This window comes from Aquarana catesbeiana, linkage group LG03 (genome assembly GCF_042186555.1).
Source record: "Aquarana catesbeiana isolate 2022-GZ linkage group LG03, ASM4218655v1, whole genome shotgun sequence".
NCBI lineage: Eukaryota > Metazoa > Chordata > Amphibia > Anura > Ranidae > Aquarana > Aquarana catesbeiana.
In genome coordinates this window covers 270,941,978-270,950,985 of record NC_133326.1, presented here as the reverse complement: position 1 = coordinate 270,950,985, position 9,008 = coordinate 270,941,978, and the positions used below count along the sequence as shown (strand labels likewise).

The 9,008-nt window shown below is 49.1% G+C and overlaps 1 protein-coding gene across 3 annotated transcripts in view; it reads left to right on the top strand.

The window, feature by feature from the left end:
- Positions 1-5,562: 5,562 nt before the first annotated feature.
- The window catches only part of RAB3IP (RAB3A interacting protein), a 108,976-nt gene continuing 105,530 nt past the window's right edge, over positions 5,563-9,008 (top strand). For 2 of the 3 annotated variants that reach the window (XM_073620056.1, XM_073620054.1), the window contains exon 1: positions 5,565-5,718. The gene's annotated coding sequence lies outside the window, so the exon portion shown is untranslated. Of the gene's footprint in view, positions 5,719-9,008 lie in introns of all 3 variants that reach the window. The other variant, XM_073620055.1, reaches the window with a different exon arrangement.

The following is a 9,008-nucleotide window of genomic DNA, read 5'->3' as shown; positions in this document are numbered from 1 at the left end:
CACACATCATGCCACAATCTAAAAAAATTCAGGAACAGATTAGAAACAAACATGTATCAGTCTAGGAAGGGTTTCAAAGCCATTTCTAAGGGTGTGGAACTCCAGTGAACCATGGGGAGAGTCATTATCTACAAATGGAGATAACTTGAAACAGTGGTGAACCTTCCCAGGAGTGGCCAGCCTACAAAAATTACTCCAAGAGAATGACTTAGCTTAAGTGCACTTGGGTTATGCAGCAGGACAATACGCCGAAACACAACAGCAAGTCCACCTTCAAATGGTTCAAACAAAGCAAAATTTAGGTTTTGGAGTGACCTAGTCAAAGCTCAGATTTAAATCCAATTGAGATGCTGTATCATGACCTTACACAGGCCGTTCATGCTGGTAAACCCTCCAAGGTGGCTGAATTAACCACTTGCTTACTGTGCACTTAAACCCCCCTCCTGCCCAGACCAATTTTCAGCTTTCAGCGCTGTGACTCTGGCTCCATGCACACTGGAGCTCAAAAAAGCTTTTTCTGGACGCCAGATTGCTGGAAGAAAACGCTGGTTGAAAAACACGCTTTTAACAGCGTTTTGTACTAGCGTTTATGCGCTTTTTTAGCGTTAGCGTTTATGGGCGTTTTTAATAAAAACACACAGAGGAAACTCCAAAAATGCCACAATGCATTCCCGAACTCCCACAATGCATTGAAAAATAGAACGTTGAATGCTATTTAACATGCGTTTATGAGTGTTTATGCGCGTTTACCGGCGTTTTTTGTGGTCAGAAAAACGACACTTTGAACGTGATTTTATGGCGTTCAGAAAACAGTCTATAAACTCCACTGCTGATAAAAGCTAAAAAACGTCCATGTGTGCATGGACACATAGGATAATATAGAGTGGAGTTTATGGGCTGTTAAAAAAAACACTCAAACTCGAAAAAACATCCGTTTATGAGCTCCAGTGTGCATGGAGCCTAATGCCCTGTACACACGGTCGGATTTTCTGACGGAAAATGTGTGATAGGACCTTGTTGTCGGAAATTCCGACCGTGTGTGGGCTCCATCACACATTTTCCATCGGAATTTCCGACACACAAAGTTTGAGAGCAGGCTATAAAATTTTCTGACAACAAAATCCGTTGTCGGAAATTCCGATCGTGTGTACACAAATCCGACGCACAAAGTGCCACGCGTGCTCAGAATAAATTAGGAGATGAAAGCTATTGGCCATTGCCCCGTTTATAGTCCCGACGTACGTGTTTTACGTCACCGCGATTAGAACGATCGGATTTTCCGACAACTTTGTGTGACCGTGTGTATGCAAGACAAGTTTGAGCCAACATCCATCGGAAAAAATCCATGGATTTTGTTGTCGGAATGTCCGATCAATGTCCGACCGTGTGTACAGGGCATTAAAATGAAAGAGTGGTCATACAGCACTGTACCCAAATTCATTTTTTATCTTTTTTTTCCACACAAATAGAGCTTTCTTTTGGTGGTATTTAATCCCAGCTGGGGTTTTTATTTTTTGCTAAACAAAGAAAAAAAGATGGAAAATTTTGAATAAAAATATCATGTTTCATAGTTTGTTATAAAATTTTTCTCCTTCATTGATATGCGCTGATGAGACGGCACTGGTAGGCTGCACTGGTGGGCACAGATAAGGCGGCACTAATGGGGACAGATAAGGCGGTATTGATGGGCACAGATAAGGCGGCACTGATGGCCACTGATGGGCCCTGATGGGTGGCACTGATAAGTGTCACTGATCGGTACCACTGATAGATGGCACTGATGGGCAGCACTGTTGATGAGGCACTGATTGGTGACACTGATAAATGGCACTGTGGACACTGATGGGTGGTACTGTGGGCACTGGAAGGCGGCACTGTTGTGCACTGCTAGGTGGCGCTGGCACAGATGAGTTGGTGGCAGCTCTCCTTGATCGGGACCGATGTCCCTCCTCACGCTATCAGTGCGAGGAGAAAAAATAGCCGATTAGCGGCTGTTTACATCACATGATCAGCTGTCATTGGCTGACAGCTGATCACGTGGTAAGGGGTTGTGATCGACCCCTTACTCTGATCTGTGATCAGCCGAGTCTCATAGACTCACTGATCACAGAGCGGGCCCTGCAGGGGGCACGCAGGCTGCTTGGGCACGGGAGGTCATCTATTGACTCCCTCCCGGCAAAGCAGGCTGGCGCTGTAGCTGTCATTCGGCTATAGCACGGATCTGAAGTTAAAACAATTCTGAAAAGAAGAGTGGGCCAAAATTGCTCCACAGCAATGTGAAAGACTCATTCCCAGTTATCGCAAACGCTTGATTGCAGTTGTTGCCGCCAAGGGTGGCACAACATGTTCTTAGGTTTAGGGAGCAATTACTTTTCACGGCATTGTATTTACTGGCAGAAAAATATTGTTTTACTATCCAAAGTTAAAACAACAAGGGCAGAAGATTTAATAGACAGAAAGATGAACAAATGACTGAAGGTCCACTTTAAGTGCTTAGTAATGCTTTATAAGGCAGAAAATGCACAGGATGAGTTTATAACCACTCTAAAACCCTCTATGTTAGCCTATTGGCACAATTTATTGCGCATAGAGCAGACCATTATCTGTGACTCGCTGAAACACAGGAAAAGGAAAATGCAAACGTTCCATTTGTACAAAGTGTGACTGGGGCCTTAGGGCCCATTCACAGCACAAACTGCGTGTTCACTGCGCATTTTTTTTGCATGCAAAGTGATGTGCATTCTTTACACTGTAAACAATCCTTTTTATATTGTAAAGCGCTGCGTAAACTGTTGGCGCTATATAAATACTGAATTATAATAATAATACACGCCAGGGCTTTTTTTCAGCAGGAACGTGGGGGAATGCAGTTCTGGCACCTCCGGCTCTGAATGTATGTAATGGCAAGGGGTGCTGGGGTTTACTGAAGGGTCTATTGATGCTGGCTGATGGGGGATCTATTGTTGCTGGAGGGGATCTATTTTTACAGGGGGAGAGTCTATTATTGCTGGGGTGGTCAGTTGTCGCTGTTGGGGGATCTATTGTTGCTGGGGGGCTCTTATGCTACTGGGAGGCAATCGTTTCTGGAAGACCTCTACTGTTGATGGAGAGGGCTATTGTTGCTAGCTGTTCAGAGTCTATTGTTGCTGGGGGTGCTCCAATGTTGCTGGCTACAGGGGATCTATTTTACTTCCTATCAGTAACAAATTACATACAAATTACTTAGCACCACAAATTGATACTTGGTTCTGTATCCATTACTGAGAGGTGGGTAGGGGGTGGAACCAAGGAACGATGCTCAGAGGTGGGTAGAGAATGGAACCAAGGAATGGTTCTTGGAGGTGGGTAGAGAGTGGAACCACAGAATGGTGTTCGGAGGTGGGTAGGGGGTGGAACCAAGGAATGGTGCTTGGAGGTGGGTAGGGAGTGGAACCAAGGAAAGGTGCTCGGAGGTGGGTAGGGGGTGAAACCAAGGAACTGTGCTCGAGGTGGGTAGGGGGTTGAACCAAGGAATGGTGCTCGGAGGTGGGTAGGGGGCGGAACCAAGGAATGGTGCTCGGAGGTGGGTAGGGAGTGGAACCAGGAACGGTGCTCGGAGGTGTGTAGGGGGTGGAACCAAGGAACGGTGCTCGGAGGTGGGTAGGGAGTGGAACCAATGAACGGTGCCCGGAGGTGGGTAGGGAGTGGAACCAAGGAACGGTGCTCGGAGTTGGGTAGAGAGTGGAACCAAGGAATGGTGCTCGGAGGTGGGTAGTGAGTGGAACCAAGGAACGGTGCTCGGAGGTGGGTAGTGAGTGGAAACAAGGAACGGTGCTCGGAGGTGGGTAGTGATTGGAAACAAGGAACGGTGTTCGGAGGTGGGTAGTGATTGGAAACAAGGAACGGTGCTCGGAGGTGGGTAGGGAGTGGAACCAAGGAACGGTGCTTGGAGGTGGGTAGGGAGTGAAACCAAGGAACGGTGCTCGGAGGTGGGTAGGGAGTGGAACCAAGGAATGGTGCTCGGAGGTGGGTAGGGAGTGGAACCAAGGAACGGTGCTCGGAGGTGTGTAGGGGGTGGAACCAAGGAACGGTGCTCGGAGGTGGGTAGGGAGTGGAACCAATGAACGGTGCCCAGAGGTGGGTAGGGAGTGGAACCAATAACGGTGCTCGGAGGTGGGTAGGGAGTGGAACCAAGGAACGGTGCTCGGAGTTGGGTAGGGAGTGGAACCAAGGAACGGTGCTGGGAGGTGGGTAGTGAGTGGAACCAAGGAACGGTGCTCGGAGGTGGGTAGTGAGTGGAAACAAGGAACGGTGCTCGGAGGTGGGTAGTGATTGGAAACAAGGAACGGTGTTCGGAGGTGGGTAGTGATTGGAAACAAGGAACGGTGCTCGGAGGTGGGTAGGGAGTGGAACCAAGGAACGGTGCTCGGAGGTGGGTAGGGAGTGGAACCAAGGAACGGTGCTCGGAGGTGGGTAGGGAGCGAAACCAAGGAACGGTGCTCGGAGGTGGGTAGGGAGTGGAACCAAGGAACATGCTCGGAGGTGGGTAGGGAGTGGAACCAAGGAACGGTGCTCGGAGGTGGGTACTGAGTGGAACCAAGGAACGGTGCTCGGAGGTGGGTAGGGAGTGGAACCAAGGAACGGTGCTCGGAGGTGGGTAGGGAGTGGAACCAAGGAACGGTGCTCGGAGGTGGGTAGGGAGTGGAACCAAGGAACGGTGCTCGGAGGTGGGTAGGGAGTGGAACCAAGGAACGGTGCTTGGAGGTGGGTACTGAGTGGAACCAAGGAACGGTGCTCGAAGGTGGGTAGTGATTGGAAACAAGGAACGGTGCTGGGAGGTGGGTAGTGATTGGAAACAAGGAATGGTGCTCGAAGGTGGGTAGGTAGTGGAACCAAGGAACGGTGCTCGGAGGTGGGTAGGGAGTGGAACCAAGGAACGGTGCTCGGAAGTGGGTAGGGAGTGGAACCAAGGAACGGTGCTTGGAGGCGGACACAAAAGGTGACTTGGAAAGAGGGAGTTCCTGCCCCTATTCTCTGAGAAAAAAAGCCCTGATACACGCATTTGCGCTGCATTTTCCATAAGCTTACATGTCCTTTGAGGTCACTTATGTCTTCTTTGGTCTTTTAGGGCCCATTCACACCAGAAACTGTGCGCTTATTGCGCATTTTTACATCACAGTGCCGTGCATTTTTTTAAGTTTCCTTTGAGGTAACTTCCATGTTCTTTGGGCTTTTATGTGCCCCATGTCTGTGTAAAAACATGCAGCTTGCTGTACTTTTTCTCACTGAACTGAGTGAACTATACCTATAGGAGAAGCCGCATTTTGGACTGTCCACGCACTTAGTTAAAAATGTCCATGTAGTGTGAATGGGCCATTATTCTAGAATGATACCATGTCCTGACTCCTGACAGACAGCTGACGAGGGACGGGTGAATGGTATACTGCGCACTGACTCTCCTTCCCCGTTTCCGCTACACACACACACACCACTGCCTCCTCACAGTCACCCAGTGACGTCACGCCAGCCACACTCCCCTGGCCTTTTCCAATTGGAACAATGGACAGTGCGGACGCAGGTGCAACAGCGTTCGGTGTTCTGATTGGCGGCCCGTGCCCCGTGACGTAAGGCAGGCGTGTCCAGCCGGTGTCGTGCAGTGCACCTGCCTGCCTTTGTGGGGAACGCGCTGCGCGGTCTCGGGGAGGACTCCTGTGGCTATTGGCCATTGTTTTCAGACAGGTAAATGACTGGGGTCACCTATGTGCTATTGAAGTGCTGGGGGGGTCGGGGTGCCGTGCCTGCTGCTGTCGGTGCGGGAACGCGCCGCTGGCATTGTGTGTGAGAGCTGCTTGTCTACTGCAGGCGCTCCATGTTTACATTCCTTGCTGTGGGGTGAGACATAAGCCGTCCCCTCCAGCTATTGTCCGCCTGGAGTCCTTGAACTTGTAGCCGTGTGTGTGTGTGTGTGTGTGTGTGCGCGCGCCTCCTCCTGTCACCATGCCCACCCCCCACCACGAGCCGATTATAGGAGTTCACACAAGGTGATCAGAGACATTCACATAGTGATTAGGGGACAGCTCCGATCATCTGTAATAACTGATCACCACGTCTTCTAGCCTGACACTCTTCTCTCCCATACACTTGCAGGAACCTGCCTATCAAATACTGCTCATGTGTTTTTGTATCTTCAATTACATCGAAATCCAAAACCTCTTTTCATTCTGGATACAGTAGGATGGATTCAGAGCAGTGCCAGGTTTTTATTTAGCCATCTGCGTCCCATTGGATAGACTTCCCTTTACTTCCTGTTCTGTAGAAACAACGACCCCTTACTCCGATCTGTGATCCAGCGAGTCTCATAGACTCGCTGATCGCAGAGCACGCTGTGCGCGCCCTGCAGGGGGCGCCCAGGCCACTCGGGCACGGGAATACGTCAATAGAAGTTGTCCTGGCAAAGCAGGTCTGCACTGTTGCCGTCATTCGGCTATAGCGCAGATCTCAAGTGGTTAAGGTAAAAAATGTTTAGGTGTCGGCATCGCCCCTCAGCCCCCCTTTACTTACCTGACACACCTTTCGATCCAGCAGCGTGCATGTCGGCAGATCGTTCCTCCCCTCACTTCCGGGTCTTGCTGGCTTTGCTGGGGCTTCCAGTGCTGTCAATCAAAGCCAGTGACGACAGAGTGGGGGGGGGGGGGCTGAGTTCAGCTGTTTGTATCAATGGACGCAGCAGAGGGACTCGGGTGAGCACGCACGAGGGCCCCATGGGAAGCGGCTTCCTATTGGGGCACTGGACAGAGAGGAGGGGGCAGGAGCATCGGCTGGGGACCCAAAAAAGGAGGTTCCTGGCCACTCTGCGATTCTATTGGACAGAGTAGGTGAGTATAGGCATGTTTGTTATTTAAAAATAAATAAAAATTGCCTTTACCAACCCTTGAAGCAAACTAAAGGCATCTGTACTCCTCTTTCCTCCAACAGCCCCCCTCCCTCATCAGCATCTTCTTGTGTGTGGTGGTTTTCGGCTATCTTCATTGGCTGGCCCAAGATGATGTCACCCCTGCGCACGTGCAGGCACTATACATCTCAACATGCAGGGATCAGGCTGGCTATTGTAAGCTGAGCTGCGCATGTGTGGCTCAGTTTACATGCCGTGGAATGCCAAGAGTAAGCATGTTGGTGCAACTTATTGCCTGTCTCCTCTGCAATTAAAGAGATTGCCAGATCACAGTGAATAACAGCTGAACTTTAGGCTCCATTCACACTTGTTTGACTTCAAAGCTGTGAGATTTACATTGTGACTTTGATGCAACTTTGGCTGTTGACTTTGACTGTTGCACAACTATCACATTGATAACATTGAAGTGTATGTTACCCTAAAGGAAAAAAAAAAAAAAAAAAGATTCTGTTCTTTAAAGCATGTTCTACAGCACAGTGCTTGTGCTGTGTAATTTGTCCTCCTGTATAACCTAAAAAAAACTGTCTGATCCTGCCTGGCTATACCCTCCTCTCTGTAAACTGACCATGGTGTATTATGGCTGATGAGCCCCTGACATCGTGGTCAGTTTACATGCCTCCGTCATCTGCAGTTCTCCTGTCGTCCTCTGTGCTCCTCTCCCTGGCTGCTCTGCGTAAAGTGCCCACCCCCTCCCCTCCTGTTGCTGAAATATCTTATGTAATCCTGTTTGTTTCCTAATGACAGGTACCCCTGTCTCTGTGTTGTATAAAAAAAAAAATGCCGGCTTTACCTGATTTCAGAGCATCGCTCTCGTGGCCGCTAGCTCTCTCTTCTTTTTATCAGCGGGGAAATCTCGGCCCCACCCGCTGCAGTTGTCAGACGGTGGCAAGAGAGCTGGCCGATCACGTGAGCAGCACTCTGAAATCAGTTATATCTTTCATTTTTTTTTTTTTTATAAAACACAGGGACTGGAGCGCCGTCATCAGGAAACAAAGATGATTATATTAAGTTAGCAAAGTGGGTTAACGAACACTTTTAAGATGCGACTTTCATGCAACTTTTGAGTTTACATGGCAGTTATAGTCGTGCACAGGGGTGTGCCTGATGTTCCTGGGCACACTCGAATCACTCCATGCACATTAGCATTATCGCTTTATTTGCTGGCAGGGAGCTGGAAAAAATTTCTCTCTGATCAGCTATGCCAGAAGAGAAATGATTCTGCTGCACTTTTTCACTGTGCCAGTTCGAAGATGGGAAAGATCTCCCACTGACCAGCTCTGCCATAGGTGTGTGTATGTGTGTGTGTGTGTGTGTGTATATATATATATATATATATATATATATATATATATATATATATTGCACAATTAATCGTCAAGAATCATTATCGCGATCTTGACTAAAGTGTTTCACAATTCTTTCTATGCAAAGAATTCTCTCTGCTCTTCTGAAGCCACAGCCCTCAAAAGGAAGAGAAAAACCGGGCAGTCTGCCAAGAAACAAAACATTCTTTATCAATTGAACTTAAGTATAAACATTGTAACAATTTGTCAATGGAATAGACTTCCTGTGTAAGTGAAAAAAGTTTAACCACTTAGGCCCCTTTCACACGATCGGACCGTTCAGGTCCGCCTGTCAGTTTTGACGGCGGACCTGAACGGGCGATCCATGTTAGCCTATGGAGCGTCGGATGTCAGCGGAGACATGTCCGCTGACATCCGACCCCGTCCGATCCGCTAAAAGCAGACGTATGGCTCTACGTCCAGATCCGTCGCTGGCGGATCGGATCGGGTGAGATCTGACTAAAACGGACACGCTGTCCGTTTTCGTCCGATCCCTCCATAGGCGGCAGCGGCGCCTGACAAGCCCCTCCCCGCTCAGTGAGCAGAGAGGAACTTGTCATCCGCCGGCTCAGCGGAGATCAACGGACTGATCTCCCGCTGAGCCGGCGGACCGAGGCGGGCTCCGTAGAAACGGAGCCCGCCTCGTGTGAAAGGGGCCTTAAAGTGGTGTTCCGGCCGAAATGATACTTTTTAAATAAAAATACCCATATAATACACAAGCTTAATGTATTCTA